Source organism: Dermacentor andersoni, chromosome 10, assembly GCF_023375885.2.
Source record: "Dermacentor andersoni chromosome 10, qqDerAnde1_hic_scaffold, whole genome shotgun sequence".
In the NCBI taxonomy this organism is placed as follows: Eukaryota; Metazoa; Arthropoda; class Arachnida; order Ixodida; family Ixodidae; genus Dermacentor; species Dermacentor andersoni.
In genome coordinates this window covers 21,094,081-21,121,082 of record NC_092823.1, presented here as the reverse complement: position 1 = coordinate 21,121,082, position 27,002 = coordinate 21,094,081, and the positions used below count along the sequence as shown (strand labels likewise).

The window sequence follows — 27,002 nt, the reverse complement described above, 5'->3', positions numbered from 1 at the left end:
CAAATTTCAGGGAAGAGTAATCATACGAAGCCATAGCTACATTCGCGAACTGCAAGAGAACGTATATTTGTTTTTACGTCAATTGCATGGATTACATGCTAGGGGTGGGGCCACAAATATAATGTTTGGGCGCACGACTCACAATACAGAACCCTTGCTGCATAGATATACACGCTAGCAATTCTCGATTCCCTAATTTAGCTTACTTTACACTCCTCACAAAACCGAGAAATTGAATTTAGTTTAAGTTTCAATCATCGCCTTCAGCTTACGTCCTCGTAATTTTCAGTGTTATCGACATTATTGGGTCGCCTTTATCAATTTGATTTTTTTTACACAGAAGCAACAAATTGAAAGTGACCTTGCGTGTCCTTCCTAAAAGAGTTTCTGTGCAAACATTTCCAATAATAAAACATTGTGATAACATCAATTTGCATACGAAAGCGGTTCGCAATACATTAGTACATTTTCCAATGGAACAAATCATTACCAACAGTGAAATTCCATCCACCAACCATAGATTAGAACAACATGCACTGCATTACGGTGAATGCCTAATTCAATAACTAAAGTGAAAAAACATGGAAAAAGGCAAAGTATAACAATTCGTCTTGTAATTTTAACGCCACTGAAAATGAATTTTCAGCATTTCTGCAACTGCACTGTTGCGCATAGAGCTCGAATTACGTGGAATTTGCTGTTTGCTTAAACTTGACATTTATCTAACTCATATATTCCTTCTCGCAATATTATTCCTAAGCAGAAGGACCTACGGAAACATTGGGCGCTATAACGTAAAACTATTTCAAAGTTTTCTATTGCAATTCTGCAATCAGCCCTATGCGACTGGTTAAAAAGTTTTTTAGACCACCCCCACTTCGCCTGGCTGTTACGAGACGTCACAAAAACCGCAATAGCTCCCCATCTGATGTGACGTGTGCACATCGATTATATGATTTGACCGAACAAAAGCAAAATAGTTATTTCTGATTCGATGTCTCTTCGCCATAGCTCTCGGCAATTGGTCAAAGGCTTTCGGGCTGCAGCCACTTCACCTGCCTGTCACGCGACGTCACAAAACCACAAAACCTCACCGCGTCAAAGTGACGTGTACGTGTTAAAGATGCATTAATATGCCGAACAAAACTGAGTTTTCTTCTGAATGGCCGCAGGCTGCCCCTTTCCGAAAGGAATAAATGATGGCAGCCGCTGATCGCCCAGGCACTGGCTACTCGCACTCGCCGGCTTGCATGGGTTTATTAGCGTATAATAAAGCTTTTTTCGTGGCCACTTAACGTTTTAGAGAACTTTCGGCACGTGTACGACCTCGTTCTGGCAACTCTTCTTTGCTGACGATCCCTTATATTGTCATACTTAAGCTTCCGTTGCATGCCGCCGCATATTTCGACCAGCCACCGCGAGTTAAATAAGGGGAATCGGACCAATCGCAGACGCCGGCACCACCCTCCTTGTCCGGTTATCGATTTTCAGTGCAGTGTCTCAGCCCCATAAAATCCCTCTCCACTTGAGCGTGCTCCTCGCCTCTTGTCAGCCAATTAAATAAGAGAAGCCGCTCAGCGTAAGCAATGTTATTCGTTTTTGAAGCAAACAAGAGTGACCTCCCATGAACGAGGAGAGCGTTTGATAGGTCTGTTCAGACAACCCTGTGGGTGACCACCCGATCCTTGCGTCGGCGGTTACGCAAGTTTGACGTCAGGAGATTGGAATAAAAACATTTTGGAATATCTTCACGTTATAGGGCCCGTTGCCACATTAAGCGTTTATCCATAAGAACAAACCTCCTTTCTGTTCTATTGGTAGCTTTTAATAACGTTTGTCGGACAGCATTTCAACTTCCATCGACCAAATATACGATCGCGGTAGCGAATGCTTAACACAGTTTTCTGCGTATTAGGGTGTCATCCATGATAGTAGTTATACAAAATAATTTTTGCGTATCATGGATCGTGAAACGTTATTTAGGAGGCCTTGCTGTGTGCTCCGGAAATGTTCCCTTTTCACCTGTTCTCAAGGTGAATTAACAAAGTTTTTGTGAGCGGGTATTCCCGTGATTATGAACCTGTCATCATCTAACGTGTCCTTGCGCCATGAATTATACCGCGTATTCTTTTTGTCACGACGTGCGTCACCTTTGGTCGTTGCGTACCGAACTTGTGATGCCTGCTCGGGGGCTGATCATCAAAGAAAAAGCCAAACGCACTTTCTATAACAAAACACACTTTTCTTTTGTCGCACGCATCGAGTAATTTGAACCATCCTGCCGTTGAAATTGTATCAGTTTAGTCGCTCGTTGTCTGCGCACTTGAATAATCATCCGCAATCGCTTGATACATCCTTTCCTTTTGATTAATGCGAGCTGCGACGTTTTTGTTTGTTCGATATTATTTTTGTACTTATGACTTGCCGCTAATACAACATGATTTGTTTCATTTTGTTATTGATCCCTTTTATATTGCTTCACCCAGCCCTCCCTAGAATGCCTTGCCCGCACAGCACGTCGCATAAGTGATTCAATAAAATATGCAACAATTTCTACTACTTCACTGCAGTGAGCACGGTAGTGCTATTATTATGCGATGGCACAAAAAATAATACGTAGAAACTAACTCAGTCCACTGCCTTACTAGCACTGTACGGGAGTAACGTGACTTAGCATGAACGAATGGCTGGGAGTGACAAGCCTAGTAGAACGTGTTGTTGGGCTAGTTGGTCTTCACGCTTAAGAAACGTGGCACCTAGTGTGGACAAAAAGTGGACTCAAGACAAGCGTAAACTCGCTCTTGCTGTAACTTTGGAGCTTAGAGCACAAAGAAACAAGGAAGACACCAAGGCCAGGAAGAAAATATCATCTTGCAATGGATACGGAAGAAACCATCAGTGACACCATTATATTTAGACGCATTTATTGCTTGCGGCGCGAAAGCTTGGGCGTCAGAATAAGCCCAAAGGCCGAAGGCGTGCGCGACATACGCGGCACAGTCGCAGCGTGAGCGAAAGGAGCGGCTCCATAGCAGTTCCATTTTCGGCTAGACGCTCTAGAGGGTCTTCGCGGCGAAGTCTCGTCACGTCGTTTTCGCGAGAACGATCTGAACAGTCCGCCCTGCGTCGACGGCGAGTAGCCACGTGTGCTGCCCTCTGCACCACGGTGGGATGAGCCCGACGTTACCAGGCTTCAGCGGCACGCGTAGCTGCACGATTCGCTTGTTCAGCAGCGGTGCGTACCTTGCGAGGTTGTGCCCTAACGCGCACTGAACTACGATCGTTGCGTCGAGACTACGATCGGCACATGTCACAGCCGTTCTCCTTCCCCCGACACGATGCTGTGTATGGTGGTTTACTGGCAGCGCCTTTAAAAGGGGGCAGTGAATTATAGCCTTCTAGCCTGCTTGAGTTAACCAAATCTACTTACAGGCGACATGGAACTGCTGCTTGCAACTGCTACATATCAGGACACCTAGTGGTACAGAACGCAACTGCAATGCAAAGTTTGCGCGTATCGACGCTGCGCGGCGCGTATTTTGCATCGCCTGACAAGTGGTACGATTCGATGCTGATGATGCTGCTGCTGATGATGACAATTTATTGGGATACCACTAGAAATGGTGCGGCGACAAACAGTAAACTAGAATAGAGTAGAATAGAATAACTTTATTTCCAACTACTTGACGGAGGAGGCTGCAAGTAAAAGCTACTCCAGCCGAGGCAGCTTTACGAGGCCCGCAGCGCCCCCACCCCCCCCTTACAGAATATTCGGCAACAACATAGATGCAAACACATACGCATTATACATATATATACTCTCATGAACCCACACACTCGCATATGCACATGCACACCCATACCCATATATATACAGAGCCACTGGTAACTAGATCATAAATACTTGGGGTAGCTTGTGTGGTTCTCGTGGTGAATACAAATGAAATAAGTCTTCTAGTCTCCTTGATTTAATTAATTATGCTATACAGATTTACATTCTAGCATTTTTGTATACATCATATTATTCTCTATTTCCTTCCAGAAGACAATCGACTTATTTCTTGGCCAATCCTCCATAGTGAGTAGAAAACGTGCTTCATAGGAAACACGAACTACCGTTTACACCTAACAATGCAAATGCTACCTGTCGTGCCATGTGGTCTAATAATATGAAATGGTAATTCAAATTGCGAAAGTATCGATGCTGTGCGGTGCCCATCTCACATCGCCTGACAAGTGGAAAGATAGGATCCTATTGAAGATGATTAATATTATTGTTCTGATATATTAGCGTCCACTTTATGCCCTACATGTTTTTGATTCTGGCATTTTTTATACATGCCCTCAACCATTTTTTTTCCTCCTGAAGACAATCCATTTATTTCTTGGCCAACCCCCTGTAGTGGTGAAGAACCTGGCGATGGCTCCAAACGAAACGACTATTAAAATGAACCCACAATAGCTTACGCTGTAAAAGTGGCAGTTTCAAATGAATGGCGAAGCATCGATTGCTATAGCAAATTAGCAGAGTGCTATACGAAGTAAGGATAGTAGGTGTATCGGTCATATAGATTTGTAAACATTTGCTTACTAACCAAATTAACAAGCATGGCACTACGCAAGCACAAGAAAACATGGACACATCGCGCTCGATGACCGCACACACTCACTGTCAAAACGCTGGAGTGAGAGAGCACGGCAGCAGCAGCGAGTGAGTTGATCATCGTGCTGCCGCTTGCTTCAAATCGAACTAAGCGGCGAGAACCAAGGGCACGTGAAGCTATCAGTGCTCGGTGCACTCAGTCGCCATTACATGTCGCCTTCAATATGGTGCCCGCCCGGCCGCCGCCGTAGCCGTAATATAACACCCCCCTCCTCCTCACCCACCGGTGCCTTGCGGGCGACGGAAGGTAGAGCGCTTCCTCCACGCTTTGCTCCCTTGCGCGCGCAGGATTGAACCACATTCGTCGGCTCACACTCCTACGATTTCAGTCCCACATAACGCACACAGCACGCGGCTACGATATTACCGCAATCGGACTCCTTACGAACATTACGGGGACGCAGATGGCAGAAATGCGCCTGCAGTGTCCATAAAATATATTGCAATAAAATGCGCACCGTTTTCTTATTTCTGATGTGCGAAGGAAAAAGCTTACATCAACTAACGCGCAAGCGCGTCTTCGCTCATGCACAGGATTCCACATTACCCAGAACAACCAATAGCTGCTGGTGGTGGCCCACTGATTGTGAACTGCGTGATGAGTAGGCGTATGTCGAGTATGACAACGAGCGAAGGCATTTCATTCAAATCAGTTTTGGGACCACTGGCGTCTCGGTGTGTGGTGCTTAATAATGCGGGTCTTTTCACATTTGCCGCGCTACCGGTAAAGCTGGGTTACAAAAATAGGACCACAGCATGCTAAAACCTAATTACAGCTTTTAGGCCGACCACGTTGATCTGGATAAACATTTCCAAATTTCATGCAATATTCATGTGTAGTAGTCAGGTTATATCAGAATAGAAAAATTATTCATATGGCCAATAAATACTGAGGACCTTGCACTGTAGATCTCATCATCGTATATTGTACAAGCCTTATGTTAAAAGCCTGGCTAAGGTTAGCTTGGCGAGGCCATATAATAAAACCACCAATTTCCTATAGGTCTTTTATCTCGTATGAACTAATTTATTTACTTACTTATTTACAGGGTACTGCCGGCCTTAGTCTGAGGCCTTGGGCAGCAGTGGACAGTGTGATATAGAGATGAACAAAACAAACACTCAATAGAATGAACAGCAAAAATCATTACAGGAATTCAATACATTGCAATAGACATATTCTCTGATCCCCACGAGCCGTACAGAGCATTCCAACGAAAAGCTTTACAAAATTTCAATATATTTTAGAATGCAGATATTCGCTGAACCGCACGAGCTGTACAGAGCATATTGATAACAAGGCGATATTGATAACAAGGAGTAAAAAAGAGAGCGTCGCATTCATACTGGTACGCTGAAAGACATCGCGCATGTTCGGTTGGTTGAGCAGCAAAAATCTACAAAGAATAATGACAAACAAGCGAAAAAGTGTAAACTCTCAGGAAAAAAATGTATGGGCACTTTTCTGAGCTAAAAAGCGGTAGGCGAAAGCCTTTCTATGACTGCCTCTGTTGCCGTAGTCTGAACTGCAATGTTTGATTGAAATGCACTGTGATGTTGATTCATTCATTTATTTGCTGATTCTACTGCTACTTTTTCTTCAGTGAATCCCGTCTCTGCTTCAGAGTTGTCGCGGGGAAAGATGTCTTGTTGACGCTCGAGTCCCACTGGAATTGCCTTATTGTTGTTGCTGCTGTTTCTGGAGCTTGTTCCGAAGGCGTTGTTGTCGCTTGCATTCTGCCTCTTTAGCCTTCGTCCCAGGAGACCGGTTGAGTCCCTTCAGTCACATCCGTTCATTGGCTTACAACCTTCTTGTGTTGGGAGACTCTGGAATACGCTGTTTCTTTCCACTCTAATGCTGTCGCTGAACCTGCCGCGACTTGCACTTTCTATCGGCAGCGTGAGCGCGCTTAATTGATGGAGAAACGGGAGCGCGCTCCGGAGATTTTCCGACTGACTCGGCCAGCGAGGAGCGTCTTCCGACGCCGCTTTGGAGCGTGAGGGCTTCGGTTGCGTCACGAGCGCACCCTAGCGGAGTGTGACATCTTTTGCGAACGGACGCCGCTGGGGCCGTGAGCATGAGCCAATAAAGGCTTTCACCTTAACAGGCCGTGTGGGTAAAGGAAAACCAGAGAGACGCAGGTGCGTGGTGCCCACAAATTATATTTTTAGGCGAGCCCGCTCAATCAGGCAGAAGTCTGATTCCTCCGATTCCACTGCTCGCGCACCGTCAGCGTACAGGGCATGTCCACGTCAACTTTAGTGACCGCACCAGTGTGGCACGTAATAGCGCGTTCCAGGCGCCCCTTCTAGTGAGGACGCCGTGAGCTGGACGAATGGCGAAGCGCGCATGGCGGTGGCGCGAAACGCACACGGCGAGTAGGACTGCCTGGTCAGCAGGGAATGTAACAGTCGGTGATTTATGGTCGGCAAGGATATGGAAGGAGCATCCCTTGAGAAAGTGTGGAACGTGCTTTACAGCCAAATATATAGCGGGCAACTCTTGACCCAACGTGCTGTAGCGGCGCTCAGGTGGTGCAAGCTTCTTAGAAAAGAAGCCGATGGGCTGCCAAACACCAGCAAAGAACAGCTGTAAGAGTGCGCCGACAGCGGTGTTCGATACGTCAATCATGAGAGATGTTGCGGCGTCGCATTTGCATGAACGAGGAGTGTCGCGCTGGGAATGGTTTATTTAATGCCTTTAACGCGTGGGCATTGGTGTCGTTGGAGGCCATTGAAGTAATCGGTGTCTGAGGCCCCAGAGAAAGTGGAGAGGCTGCAGTAGATTCGCTCAGCGAGGCAATAAGGGGCGGGGATATTTGGCGAGACGAAGCAATTCCCACAGTTGCCGAGAGGTGGATGGCTGAGGAAACTCACAGATGGCTGTCACGCAGGTCAAGAGTTGACGAATGCCACGTGCGCTGATGTGATGGCCGAGGAAATCCAACTCTGGAACGCCGAACTTTATCCTTGGACAGTTAACGACAACACCTAACTTGCTCAGTCTTGCAAGCACTTGACGTAGATGGAGCTTATGAGCTTTGGCGGTGGTGCTGTAGACAAGCATGACCTCAAGATACCGAAATCTACACGTCAAACAACGTAATACCAGGTCAACGAAACGCTGAAAGGTCTGGCCAGTACTACGAAGACAGAGAGGCATGCGTGGATATTCAAACATGCCTAAATGGTGTTATAATGGCGGCCTTCATAATATCTGAAGGTTGCAAAATAATCTGGTGGTAGGATCTCACCAGATCGAACTTGATAAAAATCCGCAATGTGAGGTATTGGGCACCAGTCCAGCACCATGGCCTTGTGGACAGCACAAAATTTGCCGCAGCGGCGTCAGTCACCAGTCTTCTTATGCACCAAATGGAGCAACGAGGCCCGAGAACTAGAGGAGGGACGAAAGAAGCCAAGGTCATGCATGCGTTCAAACTCTTTTTGGCGACAACTACAAGAGCTGGCACGAGGCAATGAGCCCGAGCAAGCACGGGAGGACCAGTCGTGACGATATGATATTTGACGTTGTGAGCGACTGAGGACTGAAAGGAGGGGGGTCACAAGATGCCCGACAACTCGACAAGAACAGCAGTTCAAGTGTGAGGAACGCCCATGTGTGCCTGGAGAAGCCGGAGAGGGAGAGTGTGGCAGGAAGCGCCTTTTCAGCTCGTCTCGGAGTTCAAGGTGCGACTGTGCCGCACGTCGACGACGAGCTTGTAGCACCAAAGAAAGTCAGCTGCGAAAACTGGCTGGCACGCAACCGCGATGAAAAAGATCCCGTGAAAGATACGTCTGAAAGCTTTGTCAAGAGTCACCGAGTTTTTGCTGTAGATGCGGATGGCCGGTCCGTTGACCACGGTGAGAGGAGTAGAGTCGGGAAGGTGGTGGCGCTCAGCCAACGTAGGAGGAATGACGGGAATCTCAGTGCCAGTGTCGACCAGATAGCGGACTTTGGTGACACGGTCGGTAACGTGGAAAAGATGACAGTATCTGGGCCAGGAACAGCGGTCGCCGTCAGTGTTCGGCCCAACCGTCCCCATGTAGGACCAGGCCTAGCGACACTGGTTTGCGCGGGAGCCACAGCGACGGTGGTACCAGTAAAACGTAACGGGAGGACGAGAACTGAGTGCAGATTGACCGGGGCTGGGGCGGTGAGGTCGTAACGAAAAACGCGGTAAGCGTGTTCGAATGGCAGTGACCTCAGCTGTTAATCCCGCTCCTTGCGGTGTAAGCTCCTCGTCAGTTTCGAGGAGACGCGCTTAGCTATGGCCAGTGCCTGCGTAATGGGACGGAGGGTGAGGAGGGCGATGAGCTATTGCAATGGAGGGAAAACAGACTTTCATAATCTTGTCGGCCAACTGAGCCATAGATTCGAGAGTCGAGGGTGAAAATGCGGTCAGGATCATGCGCAGCTGCAGTTGAAGGCGCTGCAAGAAATGTTCGCGGAGAAGTTCGCTGTCGGTTGAAGGAGCCATGTCTCCAGCCAAAGCTTGCATGGGATGCAATAAGTCCGTAGGTTAGCGGTCGCCGGGCTCCTCCAATATAAAACGTTTCTGCAATCAATGCCACTCAGTTTCAGTGGTGCGCTGGATGATCGTCGCCTTAAGGTGGTCATAGGGGCTGTCTCCGGACGAAGAGCTTAGAACATTACGAACAATCGCAGCATTAGTAGGTAGAAGCCCTCCAATGACTTGGTCATACATGATGAACTAGGAGGAGCAGGAGGAGGGAGCAAACTTTATTGCTCTAGAAAGAGTAATTCAGCGGTCAGGCCGGATGTCTTCATCTTCTGTTGGTTGATGACAATCTCCGGCCTGCATGGTTGGCGCCCCTATTCCAGGGCACCACTGAGCGTGGCAGATCGTCGGGCATGATCCACCAGCCTCCGTTGGAGGCTAGAGTTGCCGCTGGAGAGCACGTTCTCCCACTGCACCGCAGTCGGATCTTCTATTTTGTGGAATGTCTCATTCGTATTGCACTCCCATGTCATGTGATAAAGTGTGGGTATGGCGCCACACCACGGGCATGTGTCCTTGTATTGACTTGGGAACATATTGCTGAGTATATGTAAATTTAGAAAAGTTCCTGTCTGCAGCTTTCGCCAGTAAACTGCCTGTTGTGAAGTGAGTGTACTGGGGGGCGGGGGATATCTGATCCTCGTCCTTCTATGATAATTTAGTATGTCAGAGTACATTAGGATCAACGTCATGAAATCCTCAGGATCTCTGTTTCGGTCTGCCCGGCTTGTATGCTCGCGAGTGATTCTATCAACCCTTTGGTTTCCGTGAATCTCAGTGTGCCCCGGTACCCAAAAAATGGTGTGTCTAATGCGTTTATTTTCTCGGCCAGTGCGGAGGGAGAGTTGGAGCGCTTTTTGTTTCGGCATGCTTCCTCGGAGTCGCTTAGAATTACAAGGGATCTATTTGTGCGATAGCCCTCCACAGCTCCTAGGGCAACAGCCATTTCCTCTCCTTCGGTTACCGTGAAATCCGGTGCCGTAGCGTAAGCGATTCCCCTATAGTCCGAGTCTATTACTGCCGCGACGACTATTTGTTGTGTTTCCCTTCGTTCTCGAGGATATACTGCGGCGTCTGTGTATACCATGTTCGCCTTGGTTGCTAGGTATTTTTCTACATACTTTTCCCCAGAATTCCGCTTGGCTGTGTGTAAATTCGAGTCCATGATTCTTGGCAGGGACTCTACCTTGATGGTGCTGCGATACTCGTCGGGTACGTTTGCCGTTGTTTGTTCTTTCAATTTCTTTGTGCCCCAGTTTTTTTTTACGAGCTTTCTGTCCGTGGCAATCTGCTGGAGTCTGAGTACCTGTGACCCTAATTGTGCTTCTTTGAGCTCCTCGAACGTGTTGTGGAGTCCGAGGGCCAGCAGCTTCTCTGTCGAGGTTTCGGCCGACAGGGGAAGCGCTGTTTTGTATGCTTTCCTTATGATGGCGTCGGCCTGGTCCCGTTCGCCTTTGTTTGTGTTGTAATATGGGAGGGCGTACGTGATCCGGCTGATTATGAAACTCCTAACGAACTTGACCGTATTTTCCTCCTTTATGCCGCTTTTTTTTTGTGAGGCGCGGGTGATCATACGTCCCACCTGTGCCGTCGCTTGCTTGAGTAGGTTTATGGTGCGTGTGCAGCGTTGATTGCTCTGCACCCAGATTACCAGAATCCGGACGGCTTCTTTTTCTGGTATCTTCTGTCCTTCTAGGGAGACCCTGATTTATTCTTCCGAGCGTTTTCCTCTTCTGACTCTCAGGAGCTCGGACTTCTCCGTCTAGCAGGGGAGGCCTCTTTCCCTAACGCATTCTTCCACGCATGTTGCTGCGGCTTGTAGTCGTTATTCTTTTTGGCTGAGCGAGCCTTGTTTAGTCCAGACGGTGATATCGTCGGCATAAATGGCGTGATGTATGCCGTCGATCCGTTCCAGCTGCCGGGCTATCCCAATCATTGCAATGTTTAAAAGGATCGGCGAGATTTGGGAACTCACGCGATGGAACAAGGATTTGATGGTAAGGAACCAAAGTTTCGAGTCCGACGACCAGATCTCCGAATCGTGGGCTAGTTGCATTGACGGCAGTACTCGATCGGGATAATCCGAGACCATGATATACTGGATATAAGGCGGACTACAACGACAGCGGGGGTCGAGCACTTTGCGGCGGTAGGGCTAGCGAAGTGGCTGATGCGCCCGGAGCTCTGAGCGATTACGCGAAGTCCGGTGTCATCAATTTCTCTGTGAAGAAAAACCAGAGAGAGAATGGTGCCTGGTGTGCACAAAATATACTTTTAGCCGAGCCTCCTGATTCCGCCAGTTCCGCTGCTTGCGCCCCGTCGGCGTGCTGGGCATGTCCTCCTCGTCTATTGTGACTGGGCCGTTGTGGCACGTAGTAGTGAGCGATAGCCACACCAGCTGCTTCACTTCCCATCAACCGTACCCCAACGTTGTTTGTTGGCGGCGCAAGACTTGCTTCATGCAGCATGACAATGTGGTTACCAGATCCCCTTGAGAATTCGAACTCAGCAACTGGGAATCTAACAGGAATCGCACCCAACCTACCAGTGTATCCCGCTAGCTATGGCGTTGAGTGGCTAAGCTGGAGGTCGCGGGCTCGGTCCCGTACGCGGCGGCCGCAGTTTGATGGGGGTGAAGTGCCCCATCCTTGTATTCAGTGCTGTGGATGCACGTTAAGAAACTCCTCTTGGACGAGTTATTTAGCAGCCCCAGTACAGCGACCTCTTAATCTGAACGTGGTTTTGATACCTAAACATCTGAATTTCATTTTATTACCCCCACTTCTTTAGAAACAGTCCCATTTTGAGCATGTAGGCATCAGAATTCCATGCGAACTGCATGGACGGCTAATATAACCTATGTAAGTGGCAATAGTAACAAAGTGATGAATGTGCCCTCATCCTGCGATCAGCAAGCGTCGTGGTTAGCTCAGATAGTCGAGCATCCGCCCCCTGAATGAGGGTGGTCTCGGTTCCACACCTTGAACCCGCATGAAGTTTCATTGCGAAGCTTTCTTAGAAGCTCGCAAGGATTCCCTTTGTAATTTGTCGTAATGTCCGGTCGATGTTAATTTTTACAATCATGAACATTCCTCAACCTTGCGGGCTTCCGCCGCAAGGTTGAGGAATGTTCATGTCACATTGCTTGCTTGTCACATTGTTGACAAAGCTCTGAGATATCGTCGAAAGAAATCTTCGTACTCATGCTTGACGCTGAACCGTTTGCTTTACATGTCATTAATCCTCTTGAAAAACAGATGTGCCGCATCAGTATGGGGCATGAGCCACGGAAATTTACCATATTCAATAGATATATTTCAACGCACCTATGGTTGCTTTATTCTGTCTAATAACAGAAGTGTCATTATATGCGGCATGAAAACATATTTCTATCTTGCCTTATTAGCATGCCAGCCTGAAATCGCCCGTTTGTGTCTTTAGTTCATTCTCATTTTAAGCGCAACAAACCGGTTTACCATACACATTATGTGTAACCTAAGCGAGGCATCATCCCGCGGTTAGAATTGCATGATTCAGAATTAACGGTGCTTTTCCATTATTTCTTTCACCACCATCTTGAGAGTGCAGTCACAATGCTGTGCACATTGCCACCATATCTAATGAAGCGCTTTTCACAAACTGGTAAACCATCCTACAACGAATGCACTCTCCTGAATAGTGAAACGCTTCGTACTGAAGGTAACCACTCCCCTCTGTAATGTAGTTTGGCTTTGGACATAGAGAAATAGATAACAAAAAGGGGCTCGTCGACCAATATCGAATGTTACATGCTATTGACGCGGTTTAGGCAAGTGCGTGCGCTCGCACGCTGAGCATGCACTGCTCTATACGCGCCGTGCACGCCGACAGACGCGCCACTGGTGGTGACCTTGCGCAGAACACGCGGGAGAGGAGCCTGCTGCGCGCCGCTGTTTGTTGCGTCGTTGATCGTGCTTCTCTATCTTATTCACGTTTTCAGAGCAAGATAGGCAACACCATTCGCACGTGTGGGGTGGCTAAAGCTTCAGGGAATGTTGACGAAGAATTGTTGCAGGGTGGGGGGCTCAAATACCGGTGAAAACGTGCCGGCGATACGGTTCTAGTCATTCCCGCCAAAGCCTCATCAGCGGGAGCAACGGTAGCAAAAATGGATCGTCGCTTCGAAGGGAAATTTCTTGTTCTCATCCTTTCCTTTGTCTCGTCAGTGTGTTTTTTCTACTGGATCATAGTTAGACGCGTGAGCAACGAAGTTCGTCTGCAGTGCAGCATGGAGTTTAAAGGCATTTCGCTAAAGTTCGGGATGCTGTTTGCCGCTTATATTGTTTTCCGCTTCTTTGCCGCGTTGCGCTAGCTAGGCAGCACGACTGGACGAGCGCATTGCGTTGTATGTTAAAGCTACTGAAGTTTACAAGAACTGAAATTGTTGGTTTCATGTGGCGGGGTAAATCCCCGCACCAGCTGCCACGCACTTCATGTTTTTATATCTATTTTATGCGTGGCCTTGCACATGTTTAACTGTTGGTAGTTGCTCCATGCATAACTCTTGTCTATTCTTTTGAGCTGCGAAGTTTTCACCCTGCCTTCTTTGTAAAGGGTATAAATCCCGCTGTGTCTTATCGGAATGATACCAAGGAAGTGCTTCTTTAACAGCTTTATTCTTTTCGCCCGAGGGCATCTTAGATATTGTTTGCGTTTTTGGAAATGTGTTTAGAAAATAGGTAGTTCAGGGCGAGAATTGCTAATAGCTGCTGCATATGGTATTTTTGTTCCATTTCTCGCTGAAAAGTTCGCGTCCCGTCCGTTTGGGAATTCATCATACCTCGATGCTGCCTGAGCAAACTTAACACGCCGAGTGATTTGCTTGCTTCACAACGTAGTCCCTTTTCACATGTGAGTTTTGTACTCAACTGAATTTTTTCTTATACTTACGCTACAGACGACTAAACCGGGCCTTGCCGCCAGCGCTCATCTTCTTTGACTGGCGCTGCTCTGCCTTTAAATATATCATGTGGCATCTCTCTCTAGTAATATAAAAAAGATACTGAAAAGTTAGTCAGTCTTTAGCTTTGTACGTTTCCAAGCAGCTCCCTTGGGGAATTTAAAATTGCACAAACTGCAGCGGGAACGGTAGTTCATCGGCGTATGCAGCAGAATTGCATCGACGGTACAGCACTAACACGCGCTTTTATTAACCCGTGTGTTTGGTGACTTCGTTGGCTGTACGCGTTTCCATCAATAAATTAGCAATTAATCTTCTTGAGGCGACTTCGACTGCACTTATTCGGCGACGTCACATGTATTCATCCGCAGAATTGTTTGATATTTGGATTTGTTTGATATAAGTCTGCACTAACGACGGGTGCTTATTATTCAGCTACAGAAGCAGCATTGCGGCAAGGGTAGAATAAAAAAACCCATCGAGAGATCGCATCACTCAACAAAATTTATCGGCTAGTGAACATGAGCTCCATGTCATGTAAATGGGGTTCATGGCGTTTGCCTTCGGGACACACCTTGCACGTATGTGGACCATGTTGTCCCAAACACCGGTAACATCGTGTTCATACCCGCTCGCACAGAGGTCAGCATCTTCCCTACAGCTGTCACCGCAGAAGAAGCAGCCTGGCACCCGAACAAAGGAGAAATCGTAGCCGCGAACTTCAGCCATCCTTGCTGCAAAGGGTTGTCGTCTGCTACTGCTCCCGCGTGTACTGTTGGAAGCGTCCGCTAGGTGGCTTTCAGTGGCGCCTCTATAGGCGGTGCACGAGGCGATAGCGCTCCAGCATGTCGCAGATCAACGTCGCGAATGTGACAATGACTTACAGATGCAGTGTAGCTAGTTCTTCACGAACAACAATGCTGTGATTTCGACTGACTATTACAATAATTTTTTTCCCGAAAATCGTTCCCACAAGGACCACTATCAGCACTGAACTCCCCAAAGATGTGTAAACGTGCGCAATTTTGAACCCCATCGGCGGATGACTCAAGCAAAAGACAAGAGCAGGCACCGTCGGAATCTTTTCGCATTGCCAGAATAGGTTGCCCGAAATGTCTAACTACCATTAAAAAAAGTAGACGTGTAAAATCCGCTGCAGTTGTCTTAGTGTGCGTAAGCGTTGCGCCACTTGCACATCTCCACGGGGCCCGGCGTCATTAATAATCTTATCAAACGCGATCAGCCCAGTATAGAAGCTTACGAACTCTTATCAGTCGTTATCTACGTTATTGGAATAGATCCGACCCTTATCAACGGCGTTCGGTTGTTATCAACCTTGCAAAACTCTATCCGCCCCTTATTGGCTAGTATCGATCCATATCATCGGACTCGATCCGACCCTTATCGGTTCCTCTCAATTTGATCACAATTGCTCCTACCATTGCAGGCCGTTATCAGTTTAAGCACTTTATCCATTCGTGTCAACCCATTATGAAACGTGATGGCACCCACATAAGCCATGTCTACAGTGCTCGAAGTTGTCTCCACATGTGGTCCTAGAGATAACTCTCATCCCACAATCAAATCAAGTCGTTCAACAAAGCACTCGGAGAAACTTTTCTTCTTTCAGACTTGTTTTGTACCGCTGGTACAACACAATCATATGGGTATAATGCGACAGCCACGTATGTCCCATAAGGCAGAAAATCCGGCGTTGTCCGCAACGTGTCGTCAGAACAATGACCATCTCCGACGTTATCATCGCATAGTATGAAGTCTGTAGTGACGCAGAATTAAATTTACAAGAAGAGAATGTAAGGCGACTTACGGTGTAGTAAAGTGAATTAAGGTAAAGTTTATGAAGCCGAAGTAATGTAGACTTACCGAAAGCACGAGGTGGATTAGCGTCGGTAAAAGTGCGTTAGGGTGGATTTACGTTGGCATATATTAAAGCTATGTGGATTATTGTGGATGAAAGATCATTAAATACAGTTATGGAGGACACGTGACAATGTATGACGTCACGTATCATGGACGTAACCAACTACTTAGAGACGTCATTATGTTTTAAAGTGCCGTCTGCATGCTTTGGTAGACTGAGGATAGCCCGAAATCATTGCGTAATTGTCGTAAAAGATACACAGTTACCACGAAGGTATTATTTCTCAAACGATTTGCATCATTTATGGTGGCCGTGCGTATTATTTCCTTCAATATTGATCGCCAGTTAATGAAAGCTTCCCATTACGCTGGTTCTATTGGATGCATAGAATGCTCCGATGGAGGCAATGTCCCCACTAACCATCTTAGATGGAGACGCCCTGAAAATACGCAGAAACAACTTTTCCAGCTGTTGAAGTCACGCAATGGCCGAGATCCAGAGAGCAGCGACTGTACCTATTTCATCGGTAGATAGCCCTCGGTAACGGTAATCAGCTTCCCACTGTCGTGGTGGATGCTCTGCATCGAGGCCGTTTCTGATTGGACAACGAAGGTCAAGAGGCCAACCTACAAATCTCTGTATAGTCCTCTTTTGAGATTCGAACTACCGCAAGTGGTCAAGCAGCAGACCAGGGGTCACCTTTGTCAATTACAAAGGCACGTAAATTTGCCGAGGCACTCGTATTCGAACCCTATACGAGAATGCTCTACACCGGTAGCGTGTGGGCTCGCCTGACTTGTGTGAAAAGTTTGCGAGTCTTTCTCTCGTTCCCTATAAGACATTGGCGCCCAGTTTCTGCGCAAGCTATCCCATTTTTTTTTCTGTATCCGTGAAGAGAGTGTTGTCAGCACGGAATACAAATCGCGCATGTATTCTGCTTTAAATCGATGCCTCAGCGTGTTTCGTGCGACTGACATGCGTCGACGCGGCTAACTTTCGCCCAGGAGGATATATTAGTAATAGTACAGTTCTTTAGTATTCTAATTTTTTATCTGTAAATATAGTAACCTTGGGCTGCGTCCTGTGCCTCTGTCTGGAAGGTTCCATAATAAAACGACAGCCTTAGAAGAGTTGTAAACTCGAAGACGAAAGCTTCCGCATTTGTGCACATACTAAGAAACAACTGTTTATCTGCCGTTCTCTCGAGCGTCCTCTTCTGACAACCTACTACGCATTAGAGTGACGTAACAACGTATTACGTCCCCTTTCCCTGTTGCAATAAAACAAATTAAAGAAAAGCATGTTCTTGCCGTTCTCCCGCTGCTTGCAAAAGCGTCCGTTCAAAATTCTTCACGCATAATTCCATTTAGACAGGTTTCTCATGCCAATTCATAAATTTGGAGGATGCTTAAGCATCGCCTTTAAGAGTGGAACGCGATAGCGTTCAAAGACGCCTGACTGATTTTCATGCTTCCCGGCAACTGCTGCTTATGTAAGTGTAGCGTTTACCGGGAAACGCTGGTGGCGGACGCTTCGCACCAAAGTAAGCTTTCTGGTAGAAACGCGACCTTTCGCGTGGCTCATATCGTGTAATTGTTTAGCACTTTCAATAATTCAGTCTGAGAAGAGCTGACATAAAAGATATGCTCTGCCGGTGTTCTATTTTCATTAAATATTTTTTGTGGGCGGCCGTTATCAAAATTCTGAGGAATAACTTCGCAAAGAATGAAAGACAACGCATGAGCGACTTTCGTGGTAGCAGTGTGGTTGGGTGTCCGTGGTTTGAATTTGGTTGGAAATTATTTTTCCGGCGCGACGTCCGACGCCAGATTTCGGCGACACGGGGCCCTTAACGCTGTCGCGTTAATAGATGAAAGTATGTGCTCCTGGTTCAGCCAAATGTAGAGGAAAATGGCAGCAGGCAATGCGACCGCGCTGTATTAAACCCAGTTTTAGGCGAAGCTGCTTCTTTCAAGCATTACATTACATTATGGGGTTTTACGTGCCAAAACCACTTTCTGATTATGAGGCACGCCGTAGTGGAGGACTCCGGAAATTTCGATTACCTGGGGTTCTTTAACCTGCACCTAAATCTAAGCACACGGGTGTTTTCGCATTTCGCCCCCATCGAAATGCGGCCGCCGTGGCCGGGATTCGATCCCGCGACCTCGTGCTCAGCAGCCTGACACCATAGCCACTGAGCAACCACGGCGGGTTTCTTTCAAGCAGTTGCAATGAGAGTTTCTGATGTCTGTAGCTATATCACCTACTTTGACAAGCTGCTCGTGCTTAACTGCTCAATTTAACATTGCACGTTGTCGTCGCATAACGCATTCAAGCATTTCTAAAAAAAAATTGAAATGGCAGTAGTGTTTCATCGTAGCGTTTCCCAACCCGTCCGTTGTCGCTAAATTCGTGTCGATTGCATACACAGTTTTCCGAGGGTTTCGCGATGACTTCTGCATGGCCACTGTAGAAGTGGACATTTTTTTCAATTGGCGCAAAGCTTTTAGGACGGAAATCTAGGATCAGAAGTACGCTTTCTACCGCGCACTTTTGCACGTAGGAGACGAGAGACAATGAGGACGTTGGAAATGCGAGGCGGCATTTCGTCTGCGTCTGTCGGTGCTGTCAGTACACGTGATGACGACATCGAAGCTTCGCTGCGAGGACAGCCAGGCGAAGTTCGGGCGCGTCCGTTTGCGACCAATAAATGTGAGCTCATAATCCAAGACTACGCATGATAAGGTCACATCATACTGATTCGGACTAGGCGACTTCAGGCTCCGCACTGTGTTAAACATATAGTGAAGTTGTCTTCATGCGCGGCATATATGCGATATAGTTAGCCTGAGTTTGAGTAGATTTGTCGCTGAAAGGAAACTAGTACATTGCCTTCTCGTGTTCATGCAAAGGCGCACACGTGGCTAGTGCGTGTAAACACGAACTGCGAAGTGAGGCGCTTTTCCTCTGCTGACGCAGAAGGCGGCACGACTTAAGTACTACTGTAGTACCGGTGGTTAACGTCGCTGTGAGGAACCGCAGAAAAAAAAAGACTGTAAATTAGGCAAAGCCCCACTGCGGCATTTATGTAAACTCAGCTTATGCTTACAAAAGCAAACTTTTTTTCCGTCATTCCACCAATTATGAAGCACACATCGACAAGATGACAAGGTAGACATCGAGCAGAAGACACGGCTTGGATTAACATATCTTGAGGGGCATTCGACCTTCCAATTCGCTAAAAAGTCCCAAAACTTCTGCACCATTGCAAGCAACCACGGAAATGGAGTGTAACAGTGTAAAATGCACCTAAGCTAAATTAATTCTCCTAATATTGTTTTTACCGAATTTAATCAGGAAAGTGGTGGGCAGTTTTGGATAAAGTACGTTTACTTGGAGGATAGGTACCAATACCGCTCCTTTGTGAAGTAAATTGTATTATTTTGAAAAAGTTCTTTGTTATCAAATACGCTAAGCCTGTATAAAGGATTAAGGTTTTCCCTAAATTAGGCATTTCGGCGCTTTATGCAATCACGTTGCGACTATCTGTTGCTAGGACGCTTGTAATCATAGCATACTTACGAGGCAGGCAATTCCCAGTATCAACACTCCCGTCGCCGTATCGCAAAGACACATCTTTGTACAGGTTGTTTAGGAGCTCTGAAAAAGAAAACACACAGAAAAGGAAGACTCAATCGCTTCCTTATTATTTCACAAGTTGGAAGGCCTTTGTTCTGATTCCCGCCAAAAAATCGTGAACTCGACTTTTAGGCTTAGTTTTTATTGTGATCCCACTATGGACGCCTTAGGCGAATTTCTGTCGTCAGCGGCGGCGTCGCCATCGTATCATACACTTTTATTCAATGTACTCTTGTGACCCATGCATATCATCGCCAAAAGGAAATTATGATTGGCAGTCGCTTTCTCACCTGCCTGTGAGAGCCAGTCTTGGTTTGTTTTATAAGCGTTCATGCAAGAAAAATAATATAATAACTCAAGGCCAATTGTCATCACTGCCAGCCCCGTTGCGATGATGTTTTTATAAAGTCCAAGTTCGATAACATCGCGATCGCACGTCGTATGCTGCGGGGGCCAGTGAAAGCATGCTAGGGTGGTTTAATCATGAAATCAAGAAAGCATAATGGCTGAATCTCACACGCCGAATGTAGGAAGGCAGGAAGGAAGAGCGCTGTCTTCGGTAGCACCTAAACCATTATGTGGGAATTATGCTCAGGCAGCGGCTGCCCGTGGCACCGCTGAGCGTGGCAGCGTGAACCCTATCTCAAAAGCGATCTGTGGAGGGCACAATGTCTAGAAGCGCAGAGGGCTGATAGCTTTGTGTGTACTGCGTTCTCGCCTCTTGACGATGAAGCGAGAGGACGTACGAAGAACAATTCACTCGATGATGTTGCTGGTGTTCCTCGCGACAGCGCTTTCACAGCAAACCCGCAGGATGTGTTCAAATAAAGTTCTACATCTAAAGGCGATTCTATCTGCAGGCACGGAGTACAATCAATATGGTGCTCATGACGCCGGCCTTGATAACCGGTTTCATTTTCTGTGTGTTTTTCTTTTTTGTTGCTTGCTTGTGAACGGGAGGTGGGTGCTTTCGTTTTCTCTTGCACGAAACTTTGCAAGATGATCAGAGTGTGAGGGGAGGAGACGAGTGAAAATTTTGTTTTGCGCGCTTGGCACTTCGCATCCTCACTTTCATCGGCTTTTTACGGATAATGCTAGAAATTGTGGGCTTGTTTCTATTATCTGATTCCCTCAGTATGCAGGGTGAGATATTGTTTTTACAACATGCATTTTACATACCAGTTAGCGCTATTGTTAGACCTCTTTGAATTTGTTCATTCTTTATTTACCACATTTTTTTACAATATAAGAACGCATTACTGGACCCGTAGCCAATAGCTAGTTCCGGGTCCATAGTCAACTTAGGGTACAAAACGCAGCACGCGAGGAAACAAAGCAGCAGACGTAATACATAATAATAAAATTAACATACATAACCTAGGCAAAACGTAAATATTACCTCAGTGTACTTTTATCCTTCACGCACGCGAGCAGACAAAACATACATAATACATAACAATGAAATTGAGATGTACAACTTAGGCAGGAATGTAAATATAAAGCAAGTGTACTTTTATCGACAGTATCTTTCAATAAAAGTATTTTCTCAGAGAAGACCTATAGTTACGGGCTTCTTTTATATGTATTGGCAGAGAATTCCAAACAAATGCGCCGTTAAATTCCGCGAGCGTTTTCCCGTACAGATTATGACATGGAGGCAGATTAAAACACTCGTTAGTTGCAGCTCTTGTATTTCGTAACGGGATCTTAAACAAGGTAATAGAAAGTGGATAATTGGTTTCGATAATACTATGAATGGCTTCAGCAATTTTCAATTCATACAATGCATGCACTGGCAACACATGCAATGAGGTATAGAAGTATGTACTGGATTGCGTTTCTCTCCTTCCTCTTATATATCTGCTATGCTTGATCATGCTGTCCTTTGTGTTGGTCAATTCTTTGTTACACTACCCCCTTACTCAATTCCCGACAGGGCCTGTAAGGTGTTTTCTAAATAAATAAATGAAGTAATATACAGGATCAAGGTAAGTTATAAAAGTGTTTCTTTATACTGAATACACTAAGATATGTGACTCTGAATGAAGGAAAAGTACAGAATGCGTAGGACAGGATATTTGAAACCTTCACGAGCCTTTAGAAGAATATAAGATCCGTAAGGACGCTTGGAGCAAAGGTGCTTAATGTGAGTTTTCCAGTGCTTACCTGAACAGAAGAAAATGCCTAAATATTTGTAAGAGACAACTTGTTGTAATTTTGTACCTCGTAATGATATGTCCAGTATGGAGTTGTTTCTTCCTGGAATGAAAAGCTGTATACTGAGTCCTACCAAGATTAAGAGTCTGTTCATTGGATGTGAACCACTAAGAAACATTATCTAACTCTCCATTTATTTTATCCTGTATATCAAACAGAAGGTCTTCAATGAATACAAGAGTGGTGTTGTCAACATGTATCACAGCCTGTGAATGTCTAAGCGTTGCAGGGAGATCATTTATGTAGAGTGAGAACAGCATGGGCCCAAGAACGGAACCCTGTGGCACGCCGCTTAGTACGATTTGTGAAGTAGACGTATAATTTTAAGTATTAAATGCTGCGTGTGGTTACTGAGGTAGCATCTAAGTTCAGGATTTTGTGCCGAAATCTTCGGTCGTTATTCTTGTTCAGAATTACCTGACGGTAAACTGTATAGAAGGCTTTTTATATGTCGAGATAGACAACGACCGCAATGTTATTCTGCTGGAGAGCCGTATCAGTAGGTGCGCAAGGGTCAGAACAGCGGAATAAGTAGATTTCTGAGGTCTGTAACCGCGTCGGTGGGTGTACAGGATACTGTATTTGGATATGGACTTGTTTATGTGCATGTGCAGTTCATTTTGGTCTTGCGCTGTTCGAAAAACACAACATGTAGACTAAAACGTACGCTCAACTGTCTGTTATTTGCACGCCATAGACATAAGATAAGTGATACTGGTGGACAGCGGCCAGGATAATGGCGAGTGCCTTCTTAGAAGAAAAATATAACGCACTAGCTCCCCCAAATAGTGAGGTCTGTACACTCACATTAGGAGTCCCAGAAATGACGGGAACATGCTCAAGACAAGAATATAGGAGCTCCAATATAGGAATATAGGAATATATTCTTAAACTGAGCCTTTGTATTCGACGTCTTATGCGAATTTTTCTCCTTGTTTTTCTTGGCTATGGCATAGCAGTTGTATTACCGACGCAGGTGAATCATGAGAAACCAACAAACAAAGACGCGAGGGAAAATATAGGGGAGATTACTTGTACTTATTAGTGAATTAAATAAATGATAAATTATTGACAATGAAAGTGGATGAAGAAACATGGGCATGACAGGCGTAAAGGAAGGCGTGGGATCGTTCCCCACTTGCGGCAAGGTTCACCCACTGTTTTTTCATCCGCTTTCATTGCCATTTATTTATAATTTTTTAAAGTTCAGTTATTGAGTCATTTCCCCAATTTTTTCGTCGGTGTTTTTGTTTGTTGGCTTCTCATGATACAATCAATAAAAATCGGGCCCCTCGGTTAACCCCCTGTCAGCGCCTGCGAAGGGAGATAAAATGAAGAGGTACATTGGAAAAATATAAATTCCCACATAGTCAGCAGGCCAGTGATTCATAGCCATGGCTTCGGTTAATGTCATCTTTAACCCTCAAATCATCCAGTTATAGTAGGAAAGTCACATCACTTCTACGCAAAAGCCTTACAACTAAATTTCGGGGTTTCTTTTTTATTTCACTACAGAAACACGTATTTGGATACATTATGGTAATTTGGGGAGTCGTTGTTACTAGGCGAAAGTTGTATTTTAACTTAAAGTACTACACTAGCACAGCGTGCTTTATTCATAAATCCTTCTGATTCACTACGGAGCGCACTGAATACGAATAACCATTCACATTTGTCATGTTTTATTGTTTAGAGAAAATTTCAAATGGAGCTCACAATAACTACATAAAACTTCTAATTCCTTTGGCTGAATTGCTGTTAAATGTAGTCTACAAATGCAAGTATGAAGACTGTGGTAAAGCTAGAAAACACGCCAACTCTGACAACTCAGATAATTTTGCAGTCTCTAAAAGCGTTATCTAGATGGACATGCTCAGCCGTTATCCTACAGAATCATGGCAGCTTATTTGCGAGATGCGCTTGGATTCAAGCATGTCATGACCAGGATATCGAACAGGTACTGAACCGAAAACAGAAACAAAAGCATTCTATTTGATCAAACCATACCTGAATAGGGGCGTTAGAAGTTTTCCTATCACTTCGGAGCAACGCTTAAAGGCAGAAATAGCAGTTTCCCGTTTAGGTTGCCCATCTTTTCTTGCTCTTATCCCTGCATTGTCTGAACTTCACGTTGGGATGGGGCTCCATTTGTAAATACGCACTACCTTCCCATGTTTTAAAAAAAGCTGCACCGTTAATACGTTTTCCAGGGTAGTGGGTCAGTGGGCAGACTAGTGTTGTGCTAAAGCGACAACCTTTGCGTCGCATCCGAAGCGTGGCTTCGCGAGACTGTGACGGGTGCCGAATACCTGAGACAGCGTAGCACATATACTCGTATCGCGTCCCCCGAATGTCTGCGAATAGCAGGCATTGGTCTCTTCGTTAGCGCCACTGAAATGGCCGTTTAGTGAAAAAGTGTTACAGGGCCATCCACCAGGTGTACATTGAAGCTAGTCGTCAAGGCTTTCAGAATATTTAGATGACACAGATCATATTTAAGGATACCTGCCATCGTGGTGTAGTAGTTAAGGCGTTGTTCTGCTAAGGAGCGGGATAAATCCCGGCCTCGGCGGCGACGACAACCGCAGTGTACGGTGCACCGGAAGCACATTAAAGAATCCCAGGCGGTCAAATTTAATGTGGAGTCCTTCACTACGGCGTAAGACATAATCGAATCGTGGTTTTGGCACGTAGAACCGCCCAATTTATTATTATTATTATTATATTCGAGACTGTGAAGGGGCCTTTCGCCTGCTAGGCGAGCGTATCTTCCACATTTCTGCTTAGGTCGCCATATTTATGCTCTTCCCCTTCCCCATAAGGAAATTGGCAGGCTGAAGGGCTCAGCGTTACGAAAATATATTCTCTCCTCTCTCTATCTCTTTTCCTTCCGCTTTCCCTCAATAAAGATTCGCTTCACAGAGATTCCAGCACTGGTGTTGGATCTGCATAATGATTATGTAACTGCATGAGGCCAGAAGAACAAACAACAGACGTAATATTTCAGTGCAGCATCTCAGTAGCATCGAGCTTTTGTACTAAATAAATTTGTGCTGTTTTCCTGTGACTATTGTTTGCTTATGAAAATTTAATCGAACCGGTTCGAATTTCAACCATTATATTTTTGCTCCGGAGTTGAACCGGTACTGAGAAGCTGTTGGTGAACCAAACGGTTCGATGGAATGGAAAAGGTTCTGGTTCAGCACTAGGCATAACGTGCCCCTAATGTCACTCTTGTTGTACAATAGCAATCGTGTCACGCATACTTGTCATGATTTGTCATCCATGTTATGACACAAATGATGCTATGAAATTCATGTTAAATGTGTCATATTATTCGCGCACGTCATAAATGTCTCGTGTGCATTTCATGTCACGCACAGTGTAAATCGTGTCATGCGACACATGTCATCATTTTTGATGTCATTTATGCCTGACTTTCGTCACGTTATGTTATAAAGCCCAATGCCATGTTACGCATGTGAATAATCAAATCTCATCGTATTCATTATATGTACCGCGCGTCGCGCCACGAGTGTTAGGCCATTGAGGACAACGAAGAGTCGGGGTCGCGTCCGCGAATGTGCTTTCTTAATTTCGCTGAGCGAGTCGTGGCTGAATGGATAAGGCAGGCGCAACTCCGGTCTTCTTGAAAACACACAGCGCGACACTACCGCCTGAAGCCTTGCGGAGCCATCTGCCGAAACACGTGCCAACTAGCATAGGAGCGAGTTAAAAAAAACTGAGGTCAAAAATCCATGTCATGTGATTTTTGCTATAAAGACTGAAAGACAATACATAATAATTTCGGAAGCAGTAGTCCTGATCTTGCTAACTGAACGGAGCACAAACCGTGACGATGGGGTGGGCCTACCATCGCGAAATGTTTTATCTGTGCTACAGCCCGTCCATTACCGGTGGATGCTCAAAGCTACATGGTTGCTTGCGAAACTAACTCACTGTGTCTGGCGTAAGGAGCCGTGAGTGGCAAATGGAAAAGTGAGACGCAACTGTGGCGCCCTAAAGGTTGCCATGTAGAGTAACTCGAACATGTTTATAACCCGTCATTCCACGAGACGCAAAAGTCTTGCGTTTACCTAAAGACGTGATGCTGTCACAAAGCCCTGGAACATCTTGTTTCTTTAAACACATCGCTGTAGGGAGAATAAGGCAGTTGCAGTGCTTTGGCAAGAGCTTTCTAGCTGTCCTTATTATGTCACTAGTACACGTGCTACAAAGAAATATTATCACATGCGCTCTTCTTCGAAAATCATTATTTATTAAAGTACACATGGAGAAGCCCAAACCTCAGACTACAGGGCAAGGACACTACAAGTAGCTTGTCGATGCCGTCGGTGGCAAGTTGCGTATTGCACCACATAACGAAAGCACTTTGTCGCCTCCGACAAAGAAGGATACGAGAGTTACTGCGATAACTAGGCGTGCGTGTTGCCGGTTATTTAAGTAATGTTACTCGCGGTGGCCTTACAACATTTTACCGGTTTAACAACGAAAGTGCGGCCAAGCTCTCCTTACAACCCGCAGTAGGGTTAATAAGGATGGCGCTAGCTTTTTTTTATTACACATATATTTTTCAATGTAACGACACTCTGGACAGCCCAGCGCCATCAAACAGTTCAACAACGAAGTCATCGTGCTGTGTGCGTGTGAACTTCTGACAGAAGCTTCTCTGAATATATATCACTTGAGTCAGATTCCGAACAACGTCAACGAGGCTAAAAATATTCTTTCTTAATTTCCCATTGAACATTGACCCATAACCAGTGTTACATAGCCAGTGATTCACATCGGTCTGAAGGTTGCTTCGAAACTCGGTTCCTAAAGCGCAGGAACCTGATTCTACACCCAATCCACCACGGAATACCCAGTAATCCAAGCTGGTAGGCTGACCGTTAGACCCATGCACTTACAGGCAGAATACGGAAACATGGTGAAGTATCCCAAGGGTTCTAATCGCATAAAACATCGCGACGTTTGCGATGCGTGACACATTATGCTGGAGAGTGAGATAGGGCTGTCAATTAAAAGTCACTCTTGCGAAAGTACTCACATGGGCTTGCTCCGGCTTGCTGCTCTGTTGTTGGGTGCGGCTCGTCTGCCTTTCTTGCTGCCCGC

The 27,002-nt window shown here is 46.0% G+C and overlaps 1 long non-coding RNA gene across 1 annotated transcript; it reads right to left on the bottom strand.

Annotated features, from left to right (window-relative positions):
- LOC129381952 (uncharacterized) lies at nt 1-27,002 on the bottom strand. Its single transcript, XR_008610027.1, has 3 exons — nt 26,938-27,002; nt 19,593-19,670; nt 1-49 (listed from the first exon to the last, which is right to left on the bottom strand). It is a non-coding gene; the product is annotated as an uncharacterized lncRNA (long non-coding RNA).